Below are 14,133 nucleotides of genomic sequence, written 5' to 3'. Positions count from 1 at the left end.
AAAGAAAAACCAAAATAGTTTACCTGTAAACAATTTGGCCCACTGCCAGACCATGAGATTGGACCAGAACAGAATTACTGAATACCCAAGAACAGCATTGTTGAAACAATGGTCGCATCAAAGCAAACTTCGCGGGAGGGCTGCAAGAACAAAGGAGGTCAATCTCGTTGCAGTTGGAGATGAGGAAACCCTGGAATAGGTGTGACCGTTGGATCACAAGGGGTGAACAACACCGTCGATCTGGGTGAGGATCCCGAGCGGAGCTGGTGTGGCCGGACGATCCACCCAAGCCATGTACATGACAGTGCAGGCAGAAATTAATATCACCCTTATCTAGTATGGCTCGCCACATGATGGAAGCGGCCTCGTATCAAATTCAACGTAAATACAAGCGGAGTGGTTCACAAACCAAAAACCAACCTTCTGAGAATAAAATGCGCTATTTAATGACACCCGTATAGCTGTAGTAATAGTAAATTCTAGAGTTGCGGAAAGATCAAATCAAAGGTGTTGTAGATATAACATGGTAAAATGCAGTGACACCCTTTTATGCGGTCGTAAATAAACAAAAAAAAAAAAAAAATTATGATGGAGACATTACAAGTGGTATCAGAGCTAAGTTGCAAAACTGTGGCCTCTGGGCACTGGAAAAAAAAAAACTGTCAACAGACTGTATATTTACAACTTATTTCATCTCTAATGAGTAAAAAGAAACAGATAATGTGATAACCTTCTACTGCTGCTTGTTTTGTGGTAAGCACAGGAAAACAGTGGACTGACAATATGAGGAGAACAGACAGTGCGTCACACAGGTTTGTGGCGGGTCAGGGACCTGCAGCGGGTCCTGGCAGCAGTCCTGAATTATGGGTACAGCTGGGTGAGGAGGCGCGCAATACCAATCTGGAAATTTTGGAGACAGTACAAGAGCTGAAAAATGAAATGGCTCGATTACGGGAAGATAATGCAAGGTTAACTATGGAACAGGAGAGGATTATAAAAAGCCTATCCGACAGACAGAACCAGCAGCCACCAAATCCCAGCGCTGAGCAACAAAGAATGTCAGGAGAACAGAATCACCCCACAGAACTTGAAGATTCAGAAGGAAGGGAGGAGGAATGCTCAGATAATGCCTCCGAACAGCAGACATCCAAAAGGCAACGAATCGAGTTGCAAGGGGAGTTCTGTAAAATCAAGCCACCACACTTCGATGGAGAACAGGAGGAAGCAGTTGAGGCCTGGTTGATTAATATGAACAAATACTTCCAGCTATATGAATACGATCACAACCTCAAGGCACGATTGGCCATTTTCCAGCTACAGGGAAAGGCCACCTTGTGGTGGGAGGAAGTTAAGATGGTAAGAGGAGTGAGTGAACAGAATATCACTTGGGAGAAATTTCAAAGATACTTTAAGGAAAGGTACCTAACTGAGCACTTCTATGACGAGAAGGAAAGGGAATTTCATGACTTGCGTTTGGGACAGCAAACTATGGACGAATTTATTACTCGTTTTACTTCCTTACTCCGCTATGTGCCCTATATCCGGGAAGAGAAAGCTAAAGTACAAAGGTTTGTCAGTAGCCTACCCGTAAGTATGAGGGAAAGAATTGAATTTGACAATCCAAAGACAATGGACGAAGCTATATGCAAAGCCCGAATTTGCTACCAGCAGAGCAAGCAAAAGGGAGAGCTCTTGGGTAAGAAATGGGCTGATAAGAGAAGCAGCAAGCTGGCTGGTGGCACTAAAGGTAACCGAGGTGGAGGTAACAAAGGATTCGCTAAAGGGCAAATCAACAGAAACTCTCAAAAGAATTCGCTCTGACTAAAGCCCCTCAATGAGTCCAGAACTAATGATCAACCCGGAAAAACAGACAACGAAGGGACAGCAAGGCCCCCAGTGCAATGTTGGGGCTGTGGTGGCCCCCATTATGTGAAAAACTGCCCTCAGCGAAAAGGAGCCGAACAAGTCTCCCAGGTCTATGAAGCCTCTACCGTTGGCGATGTAGGAAGGAGTCTACCAAAGATTAATGCCGCTCTGGAAGATCGCCAGGCGGAGTACCAGCCGACCATGGTGGAATTTGAAGGTAAACTCTTAGACCTTGCTATAACTGTTTTAATTGACCCTGGTGCAACATTAAGTTATATTAGTCCTAGAATTGTGGAGCATTGCAAGTTGCAGCCTGTTAAGTTTAAGGACCCCTGGCTAGTTTAGTTGGCAACAGGGGAAAAAAGACGGGTAATGGCGAAGGTCAAAAACTGCCCTTTAAAAATAGCAGGACAGTCAGTGACAGCAGATTTAAATGTGCTTCCCCTTGGCTCGTACGACATATTGATTGGTATGGACTGGTTAGAAAAACACTGGTCCATAATTAATTGTAAAACCAAGACTATCAGTTATAAGGATGAGCTTGGAATAAAACAAGAGATGCAGGGGATTAAGCGGCCAGTACAGATTCGGCCCATAACTACCTCATAGTTAGCCAAATGCATCAGAAAAGGATGTCAGATTTATGCCATCCAAGTGGGGTATGCTAACTTTAAAGATAAAACAGCCACATTGGAGAATATTCCTGTGATACAAGAATTTGCCGATGTGTTTCCGGAAGAGATTCCTGGGCTGCCACCCAAAAGAGACATAGATTTTACCATTGAATTGGTGCCAGGAGCAGCCCCAGTCTCTCGAGCACCCTACAGAATGAGCGTACCAGAATTGACAGAGCTGAAGATGCAATTACAGGAGCTGTTGGACAAAAAGTACATTCGCCCCAGTGTGTCCCCTTGGGGAGCCCCGGTATTATTCGTTAAGAAAAAGGATGGGACTCTCCGCATGTGTATGGATTACCGTCAGTTAAACAAATTGACAATTAAAAACAAGTACCCCCTACCCCGCATTGATGAACTGTTTGACCAAGTAAGAGGGGCAACAATTTTCTCGAAGATTGATTTGCGGTCAGGGTATCACCAAATCCGGATTAGAGAGGAAGACATAGCTAAGACAACTTTTAGAACTCGGTATGGCCACTATGAGTTTGTGGTGTTACCCTTCGGGTTGACCAACGCCCCCGCCACCTTTATGTGCCTGATGAACAATGTGTTTCATCGGTATTTGGATAAATTTGTGCTGATCTTTATTGATGATATATTGATTTACTCTCGGACTATGGAGGAGCATCAGGAGCATCTCAGGTTAGTATTGCAAACCCTCCGAGAGCACCAATTGTACGCTAAGTTCAGTAAATGTGAATTTTTCAAGGAGCAGATACAGTACTTGGGCCATATCATCACTAAGGATGGAATCGTCGTGGATCCTGAAAAGATAAGGACCATTATGGAATGGCCAGTACCCAAAGATGTGGCAGACATTCGATCTTTCATGGGATTCGCAGGCTATTATAGATGATTTGTAGAGGGATTTTCAAAAGTGGCTTATCCAATCACATCCTTGCAGAAAAAGGGAAGAACTTTCAGGTGGACCCTTGAATGTCAAAGAAGTTTTGAACAACTCAAATATTTACTCACCATGACACCTATTCTAAGTATAGCTGATCCCAGCAAGGATTACATAGTGTCCACTGACGCAAGTAAAGAAGCATTAGGAGGTGTGTTAATGCAGGAAGGAAAAGTGATAGCATACGAATCAAGGAAGTTAAAAGAGCATGAGCAAAAATATTCTACTTACGATCTAGAGTTGGCAGCTATGATTCACGCCCTGAAAATGTGGTGACATTATCTTGTGGGAAGAAAATTTTTGTTATTGACAGACCACCACAGTCTGACCAATTATTTTAGCCAACCCACACTAAATGCAAGGCAAGCATGGTGGGTGGATTTCCTAAGCGGCTTTGATTTTGAGATCAAGCATATAAAAGGGAAGGAGAACCGGGTGGCAGACGCTTTGAGTCGGAAATTGCAGTGTCTTTACGAGATTTCTTGCAGTGAAGGGAAAAGCCCCTTCGGGGAAATGATTAAAAAAGCAGCCGAACAAGATGCTATTTATCAGCAAATAAAACAACAAGTACAACTACCAAACAGTAAGGAAAAATAGCTGGATTATGCTTTGGATGCTGCTGGAATGTTGTATTATAAAGGAAGGTTGTACGTACCCAATCAGAACAATATTAAAAATTTGATATTGGATGAGTATCATAAGAGTCATTATGCCGGACACCCAGGATATCAAAAGATGATCACCGCACTCCGAAAAGAATATTATTGGCTGGGCATGAAGAAAGATGTGGCTGGGTACTTGGCTCGATGTCTAGAATGTCAGCAAATTAAAGCAGAACACCAGCATCCTACGGGCTTATTACAACCATTACCCATCCCAGAATGGAAGTGGGAAACCATCTCTATGGACTTTATAACAGGGTTTCCTAAGTCAAAGAAGAACAATGACTCCATCATGGTGGTTGTGGACAAGCTAAGTAAGTCAACGCATTTTATACCGGTGCAATCTACATACAGAGCGGTGCAGATCGCCCATGTGTTCATGCAAAACATATTTAAGTTGCATGGGTTACCAAAGACAATAATTTCAGACCAGGATGTAAAATTTACATCGGTCTTTTGGAAAACATTGTTTGAAGAATTGGGAACTCAGCTGAACTTTAGTACGGCATATCACCCTCAAACTGACGGGCAAACTGAACGGGTGAATCAGGTGGTGGAAGATATGTTAAGGGCGTATGTGATGCAGCAACCAACCAAGTGGGAGGACTATCTTCACTTGGTTGAGTTTGCATACAATAATGGCTACCACACATCATTGCAGATGAGCCCTTTTGAGGTGCTGTATGGGCGGAAGTGTTGCACCCCCTCAAGCTAGAGTGGACCGGAAGACAGATTGATGTTAGGTCCTGAAATGCTCAAGGAGATGGAGGAACTGGTTAAAAAGGTGCGTTCTAATCTGAAGGCAGCTCAGGATAGGCAAAAGAACTTCGTTGACCGGAAAAGGAGGTTTAAGGAGTATCAAGTCGGTGATCATGTGTATGTGAGAATTCGAGCAAAGAAGAGCACATTACAGTGGAGTGGGTGCGCTAAGTTGGCACCTCGATATTGTGGACCATTCCAGATCTTAGCAAGAATTGGGTCGGTGGCTTACCAGCTCGCTCTTCCTAGTCACATACGAGTCCACAATGTCTTTCATGTTTCCGTATTAAAGAAATATGTTTATGATCCTAAACATGTGATTAATTGGCAGGATATTCAGGTGATAATTATCTTCGGTAAATCAATCTAAATGTTTTCTCTTAAAGGAAAACTGACTCAGGATGTTGCTTGTTGCAGGTAGAACCGGAAGGAGAAATCCGAGTCGAACCGTTGAGCATCCTAGACCGGAGAGAAGTCACACTACGGAAGCGGGATATTACCCAAGTTAAAGTGCAGTGGCAGCACTTTGGGCCGGATGAGGCCACTTGGGAGGATGAAGAACTCATGAAACAGGCTTACCCAGGGCTGTTTATAACCGAAAGACATCGAGACGATGTCTAATTTCAAGAGGGGGAGATGTCATATCCCCAGATTATTGTAAATATTTTATTTACCACAGTTAAAAAAAACAAGAATATTATATGTTGTATAAACTTATTTATTTATTTATTTTATTATTATTATTATTATTTTATTTTTATTTTTTTCAGTAAATGGAAATTAAAAAAAAAATGATTTCCTAGTAACAGGGATATCATGTAACTTCTGTGGAGAGAAGTTAAGACATGGATAAAAAAAAATAGTTGCAAACCCTAACCGCCCTTTCCCCAACCGTGGAATGGTTTCCAGGAAAAGGAGGGAAAAGGAGGTTGTGCTGTAAAGGATAGGCAACCGGAAAAGGGCCAAGCGTCTTACCAAGTCTGGTGAGGACCAGATGGTAAGGGCGCAGAGCGCATGCAATTAGCAAAGACGGTAGTCTTTGAGCCAGCTAGTGGGGAGACTGGTCTTGAAAGACAGTCTCAAGGTCAGGTGGATGACTAGCTGCAGAGAGCAGTGGTGACCATATCCAGAAACAGAGAAAAGAAGTGCTCTTACAGAAGGTGACTCAGGTACGCGGCCCTAACTTGAACCACAAGAAAAAGAATGTTTACTTTCTGTAGTTTACAGTTCCTTAAAATAGGTAGAAAGGGGACAAAAATAGGGAGGTTGGGTGGTTCTCTGTATTAAGTGTTATCTGGTAGAAGTAGTTGTACATTTCTTTTTTTGAAAAAAAAAGGTCAAACTTGGGACTTCACGGTATCTGTCTCTGTTTAGTTAAATCTTTTCTTCTCTCAAATTAAGAAAAACTGAACATGCTTGACAGTCTTTATTAAGGGCTGTCAAATGAAATAGCCATGAAGAGATATATAATTTATATGATAACCAGTTTTCAAGAAAACAGAGAACGAAAGAAAATAGAAAACCTTAGTAAAACAATGGAAAACGGACAAAAGCCAAAGGGTACACTGATAAATCCAATAACAAATGACTGTGCAATGCGTAGACCAACTCGAATATAGGAGAGTGTACAACAAATTGGTTAAAAACCAGTAATAGTCTCTCGCAGTTGAAATCTTTGGACCTAGAAAGAAAGGAACGAAGACTGTTATAGTCCCAATATACGCGGAAAAGACAGATAGGCCATCGTGGGGAAAAACGAGTTCACGTTACCAGGTCTAACTTATTTGTGTATATCAGAAACTGTGAGGACAAATACAAGAGCCTAGAACTCCGGACAACTCCCAAAACAAATACTGGAATGTGGAACCACTTTCTTTATACAAGTATTAAAGTTCGGTTGAATACATGAACACAAAAATCAAGCATAAGAAATAATCTGATTCAAAGTAGATAACAAGGCAAGCAAGAAAGGGGTAGCTAAGACCTAGGGTAAGGGTTCGAGCTGTATTCGAAACCAGTAGGCCCTGAGGACAGAGGGTTCGACAGCAAAACCCTGCGGCCATAACCAACCATGCAAAAGAGGAAAACCCTCATGGCGGGGAAACCCTAGGGTTGGTAATAGAGAACAATCTCACGAAAGAAATTTAGAAACTGAGGAAGCCAAGTTATAATGACGCTGGGTAGTGGACCCCGTTAATTACAATCGAAAAAGAACACACAGTAGGGTATAGTCCAGAACCCCTTTGCGGGTAATGTTAAACCTATGAAACAAGCAAACAAGCTACAATTATTAAATGGAGTTCGGGCTGGCCGGGACCACATATCCATCTCGAAGATTTATAACTCTTTATAACGCAAAATAATTCCTTGAAATTTGTAACAGATTCAACATACTGTGCATATAAGAGTAAGCAAGGAACCGAGTAAATACATCACACGATTTTCTTGAAGACATAATAGAAGACTCAAACCCAGAACTGGATATATATACAACAAAATTCTAAATCAAAGCAAATAATGTCTTCAGCTATTAGCCAAGGTAGCCATACCAAATAGCAGAGTAATTAACCTGTACATATCTGTAAACCCTCATTATCACAAAAGAGAATAACAGGAAAACTACATAATTTCAGAGCAAAAATAAGCTCTGGGTATTATCTAAATTTATAATCACATTGTGCTTATGAATATATACATTTGGGGAAAAACCCTAACCCTCTTCTAAATTGAGGAATTTGGCTACGAGACAGGCATCTCATAGATGTAGAGAGCCATATCCACGCCTTAAGCTTTCCCCCTCCAACCAGGGCAAGTTCTTACCCGTAACTGGAAAGTCCGCCACTGTAGATGTGTTGCCCCACCAAGCAAGTCGAGCCAGCTCCGAACCCAACATCCTGCTTTGTATTCCAATTACAAGAAACCTGGTTAGGGTATCTAGTAGGGCTTGAATGCCTTCAGCTACGAGGGACAAAGGAACAAAAGAACGGAGAACCAGCTGAAATAAAAACCAAAACAGTTTACCTGTAAACAATTTGGCCTACTACCAGACCATGAGATTGGACCAGAACAGAATTACTGAATACCCAAGAACAACACTGTTGAAACAATGGTTGCATCAGAGCAAACTTCGCGGGAGGGCTGCAAGAACAAAGGAGGTCAATCTCGTTGCAGTTGGAGATGAGGAAACCCCAGAATAGGTGCCACCGTTGGATCAAAAGGGGTGTGTTGAAAATGTAACAAGATGATGGAGCTTAGTGAAAAGGAGTCGCCTTCACTAAGTGAGCCCGCAGGCTATTTTTGGCGCAAAGTCTATTTTTAGACTATGTCTATTTTTAGACATATGGATCATGGTCTATGAGTTGCAGGATGTTGTTTATGGATGATTGGTCATGTTGGGAAAAATAGATGGACTTCTATTTTTGGTTCACAGCGGAGTGATCAGGGTCTATTTTTAGACTGCCAGGCTAAAAATAGAAACAATCAAATATTATTAGCCCTTTGTAATATTTGGACTCTAAACATTATCTTATTCTCTTGGAGCACTTCAGTTTGAGCTACAGATGTGGCACATGCAGCTGTTAGAAGGAAGTACGCTTTCTTTGTGGGTCAGTTGAGCTATTGCATGGATGACTTCAGTTAGAACTCATGCATCTGAGTTCTGAGGAGTTGGATGTGGAGTTGATGGAGTTGTGTTCAGTTTGACTTGGTTAAACTAGTTGTAATTAGTCTAACTGCAAATAGACTAGTGACGAGTGATGTGAATTAATTGATTAAATTAATTCACTAATTATTAACTCATAATGCAACTGAAGAATACATCAGTTAACTCAGTGCATGTACAGTTCAGTGGAGACAGGTGTTAGAGGTTGAGATTGCTATCAGTTGTGCATGAGATCTTGCACAATCAATGGATTGAGTATGCCAATGAGTATTGCACAGTATATGCCCAGTGAAATAGCCTCTGCTCACGTGATTTCCAGTGTGGGTGATTTTCACATGGTAAATAGGAGTTTGGATAAGCCATTCTTATTCATTTCTCTTGCAGGATTGCACAGTGGAGGCAGGCAAACAGTGGAGGAGATTTGAGGCATCAAATCTGAGCTAGTTTGTCTGTAACAAGTGGAGATAGTGCTGGATACTTGTGAGGAGTATTGTACTATGTATTGTTACATGTTCTCAATCATTATAATATACAGATAGTGTGGGGTTTTCAGCTGTATGCTTTCCCCGGGTTACGTACTGTGTTAATGTGCACATGCGATTGATGTTTCATTGTTTTTAATGCTGCTAAATTGATGATCAACATAGAGGAGATTATGTATTATGCATGTATTCCGCAATAGTGTATAATTGAGATAATCTCTGTGAATAAGTGTCATATTATTCAAAATTTCTACATGGTATCAGAGCCAAGTTGATCATCAGATCTATTATTTAGAAAGTGTTTACATTTTATTTCTTCAGGCAGAGTTTGTAATCGGGCCAGGTAGCCTCTGGATTCATCCTTCCTTTGGAAGGTGAGATATCTGGTGAATGCCCATATAGTCGATCTCTGTACAAGAAATACTTTGTTCTCATGAATTTTAGATCAGAAGTGGTTGAGTTTTGAGCTGGTGGAATGGCACTCAAGGATAAACTCAGAAACATCAAAGCTGAGAATGGAGATGCCACAGATTGTCCGCAGAAGAAGAAGAACAAGCAAGCTACTGGATCTGTAGCAGGAGAGGCTCTAGCCTCGCAGTTTGAGCTTGATTTTTCATTGATCGCATGCTTGGTTTCAAGTGTGATGGGATCGGTGTGGTTCTTGGACAGTGGTGCGTCTTTTCACATGACAGGAGATCGAGATTTGTTTTCTGATCTGGAGGAGAAAGATCTTGGAGTGCACATCGAGATGGGTGATGATGGTAGATACAGTGCGACCGATATCGATACCATTTCCTTTGAGAGGGAGTATGGTAAACCCTTTGTATTGAAGGAAGTGATCCATGTTCCAGGATTGAAGAAGAATCTTATCTCTGTGGCGATGTTAGAAGACAAGGGATATGATGTTGTTTTCAGCGAGGGAAAGGCTTTCCTGCGCAGCAAGACAACTGGAGAAACTCGGAAGATAGGGGTTCGAGTGAGGAACCTTTATCAGTTGCATGTAGATGCATGCAAAGCCTTGAGCAGCAAGGCAACTGATGGAGACTTGGTGGTTGAGAGGGAGGGTATATTACCTCTCAACATGCAGAGCCAGAAGAAGTCTCAGATGACCATGGAGGAACCACGATTGGTGCAACAGCTTCAGGAGGTTGTGGAGCAGCCACAACAAGGGAAGCTGAGAGGAGATCGAGTAGAGACGTCTACTCATGCAGAGACCTCCAGTAGGGGGAAACTTTGAGCCAGGTGGGCAGAGGGATCACATGCAGCCACACCTCTAGGTAGGAGGTGGGGTGATGTGGATTGATCGTCCCAAGGAGGTGGGGCAACATCCTTGAGGTACCCAACCTCTTGGATGAGACCTTGCTACGGGAGCTCCGATGTGGAGTAGAAGGAACTGACTAATTGGGTAGAGATAGATGCGGATGGAGCGGCAAAGAGAGCGATAGTGTAGGGAATCCCAGGACAGCGCATAGCTAGCAGGCTGCAACAATGCGAGAGGCACAAGTGTTTTGCACAGTGCTAGGTGGCACAGAGAAGTGTGCAATGGTGCGAGATGCATGGAGATGTTGCAGTAGCGCAGATGTCAGAGATGGAGCACTTATCAGCAACAGGTAGAGCTTCAACATCAGAGTATGTTCCTAGCCCAACAGAGTGGTCAGTTGGGAGTGTTTTTGTTCCAAGTGTTGTTGGAGCAAGTGGACCGGGCAAATGTGTTGCATGCAGAACATTCCAGAGGCAGGATAGGGGTTGCAGATAATCCATATCTTGTTAAGAGGGAGTGTTGAAAATGCAACGAGATGATGGAGCTTAGTGAAAAGGAGTCGCCTTCACTAAGTGAGTCTGCAGGCTATTTTTGGCGCAAAGTCTATTTTTAGACATATGGATCATGGTCTATGATTTGCAGGATGCTGTTTATGGATGATTGGTCATGTTGGGAAAAATAGATGGACTTCTATTTTTGGTTCACAACGGAGTGATCAGAGTCTATTTTTAGACTGCCAGGCTAAAAATATAAATAGTCAAATATTATTAGCCCTTAGTAATATTTGGACTCTAAACATTATCTTATTCTCTTGGAGCACTTCAGTTTGAGCTACAGATGTGGCACATGCAGTTGTCAGAAGGAAGTACGCTTTCTTTGTGGGTCAGTTGAGCTATTGCATGGAGGACTTCAGTTAGAACTCATGCATCTGAGTTCTGAGGAGTTGGATGTGGAGTTGATGGAGTTGTGTTCAGTTTGACTTGGTTAAACTAGTTGTAATTAGTCTAACTGCAAATAGACTAGTGATGAGTGATGTGAATTAATTGATTAAATTAATTCACTAATTATTAACTCATAATGCAACTGAAGAATACATCAGTTAACTTAGTGCATGTACAGTTCAATGGAGACAGGTGTTAGAGGTTGAGATTGCTATCAGTTGTGACTATAGTTGTGCATGAGATCTTGCACAATCAATGGATTGAGTATGCCAATGAGTATTGCACAGTATATGCCCAGTGAAATAGCCTCTGCTCACATGATTTCCAGTGTGGGTGATTTTCACATGGTAAATAGGAGTTTGGATCAGCCATTCTTATTCATTATCTTGCAGGATTGCGCAGTGGAGGTAGGCAAACAGTGGAGGAGATTTGAGGCATCAAATCTGAGCTAGTTTGTGTGTAACAGGTGGAGATAGTGTTGGATACTTGTGAGGAGTATTGTACTATGTATTGTTACATGTTCTCAATCATTATAATATATAGATAGTGTAGGGTTTTCAGCTGTATGCTTTCCCCGGGTTACATACTGTGTTAATGTGCGCATGCGATTAATGTTTCATTGTTTTTAATGTTGCTAAATTGATGATCAACATAGATGAGATTATGTATTATGCATGTATTCCGCAATAGTGTATAATCGAGATAATCTCTATGAATAAGTGTCATATTATTCATGATGGAGACATTACACACTCATTACATCGGGTGATGCTCACAGGGGTGAAGAAGTGGGACTGAAACTAGTGAAATGAATCACATAGTGTCAATCATCACTTATGATTTTTGAATAGTCCACTTAGCATTCATTTCATCGGGTGAAACATAGTGTCAATCATCACTTGTGATTTTTGAATAGTCCACTTAACACGCATTGTATCGGGTGATGCTCACAGGGGTGAATAAGTGGGATTGAAACTAGTGAAATGAATCACATAGCGTCAATCATCACTTCTGGGGCTTGCACTTGATACCCAGGACTTCCTCGGAGGTCACCCATCCTAGATCGCCTCTAGCTCAAACACGCTTAATTGTGGAGTCCCCACAATCAAGCCCACTTAGCTTGCTACCCCATTTGCAAAACCTTAGCAAGTATTGTGCCTCGTGAACCATTCAAGACGACTACCTCTCATGGAAATCGTCATAGATGAATGACTTACTTAACGCAGTTGAATCCCAAAGAATGATATCTAATATAATGCACTACGAAAACCCCCAATACTTAATTCAAAAGAGTGAAGGGAACTCTACTTGAATGGTTCATGAGGCATAATACTTGCTAAGGTTTTGCAAATGGGGTAGCAAGCTAAGTGGGCTTGATTGTGGGGAAAACTCCACAGTTAAGCGCGTTTGAGCCTCAGGCCCTCCCAGGAAGTCCTGATTACCGGGTGCAAGCCCCGGAAGTGATGATTAATGCTATGTGATTCATTGATATCTAATATAATGCTCTGCGAAAACCCAATACTAAATATAAAATTGTTTTTTACATAAATCTTTTATCATATTTTTTTTGAGGTTATTGTAAAGAAATAAAGAAATTAACATATTAAAATAATAAAAAAATAAAACAAAGGAATCCAAAATTCCAATGAAAGTAAATAATATAAATAAATAATTAAAACAATTAAAAAAAAATCTCATGTTTGTTTAGCGGCCTAAATTTATTAAAGTAAAAAATAGTAAAATAGAGATTGTTCCCGGCGCAAAAGAATGTCTTAAATAATTTATAAACAATATTTGTAATTAATAGAAATAAACATTTATTTGTTATAAGTTTGACTATTATAATGTAAGTATAAGTTTGATTATTATAATGTAAGTAGTAATTGGAATTTAAAAAGATTAAAATATAATTTAATTATAGTGCGGTGATTTTTACAAAGATTATGCTAATTTTTTTTTTTTTTAATTGTCTAGATTTTAAAAAATATTTGACATTTTTAGTCGATGTTTCACCATTATCAAAATCACTTAAATTTTTATGTATTTTTGATGATGAATGAAATATCCACCAAAATTAAATATTTCCTAAATTTTATAAATTCAAAATAGTTTAATGAATTAAAAAATTTCCATAAAAATAAATTCAATACCATTTAATCAATTACCCAATTTTAACTTTGAGAAAACTTAAAATTCTCTTAAGTTTCCTACCATATATATTTAATATAAACAAATAAAGATTCATAGTTATTATGTTTAATGTAAATATATAAGGATTTTACAGTTATTAAGATTGATTTTAGATGGACATGCCACAATTCCTAATATTTAAAAATTCAATACAATTTAATGAGATAGAAAGTTTTCCTAAGAATAAATGTAATACCATTTAATCAATTAGCCAATTTTAACTTTGAGAAAACTTAGAATTTTCTTATATAAAGATTTATAGTTATGAGATTGGTTTTAGATGGGAATGCAACAATTTATGTAAGTGAAGAAAAATGTATTATTGTGTAAATTTGAGCATCTTTTGATGTTTCAAAGGAATGTTTGTATACTATACTGCATATTAATAGGTAATAGACCATATTAATAAGGAAAAATGGTGAAGATTACAATCCAATGTCAATTTTTTTTTATCTTAAATATAATATTCACATTTTAAAAATAATATTCAAAACATAGAATTAAACAAATGTTGGAGGGCAATTACATTCTTGTTGCTCAAGTTAGAAACTATGTCATTGATGTTAGAAATTATAGTAATTATAGTCTTAATTTCATAAGAACTAATAAATTGAGATGTGAAGTGTATAAATTAATTGTTATAGTTGAGGCACAAATATTTGCATAAATTTTAGTGGCTAGTAACCTCAAGTAATTCTACACATTTACATTTTTACTCCTACATAAATAA

This window comes from Pinus tabuliformis, chromosome Q, assembly GCF_031772625.1.
Source record: "Pinus tabuliformis cultivar Carrire ecotype Pingquan chromosome Q, CPIR1, whole genome shotgun sequence".
Taxonomy (NCBI): Eukaryota; Viridiplantae; Streptophyta; class Pinopsida; order Pinales; family Pinaceae; genus Pinus; species Pinus tabuliformis.
The sequence above is the reverse complement of the archived record's forward strand: the minus strand, read 5'-3'. Positions refer to the sequence as shown.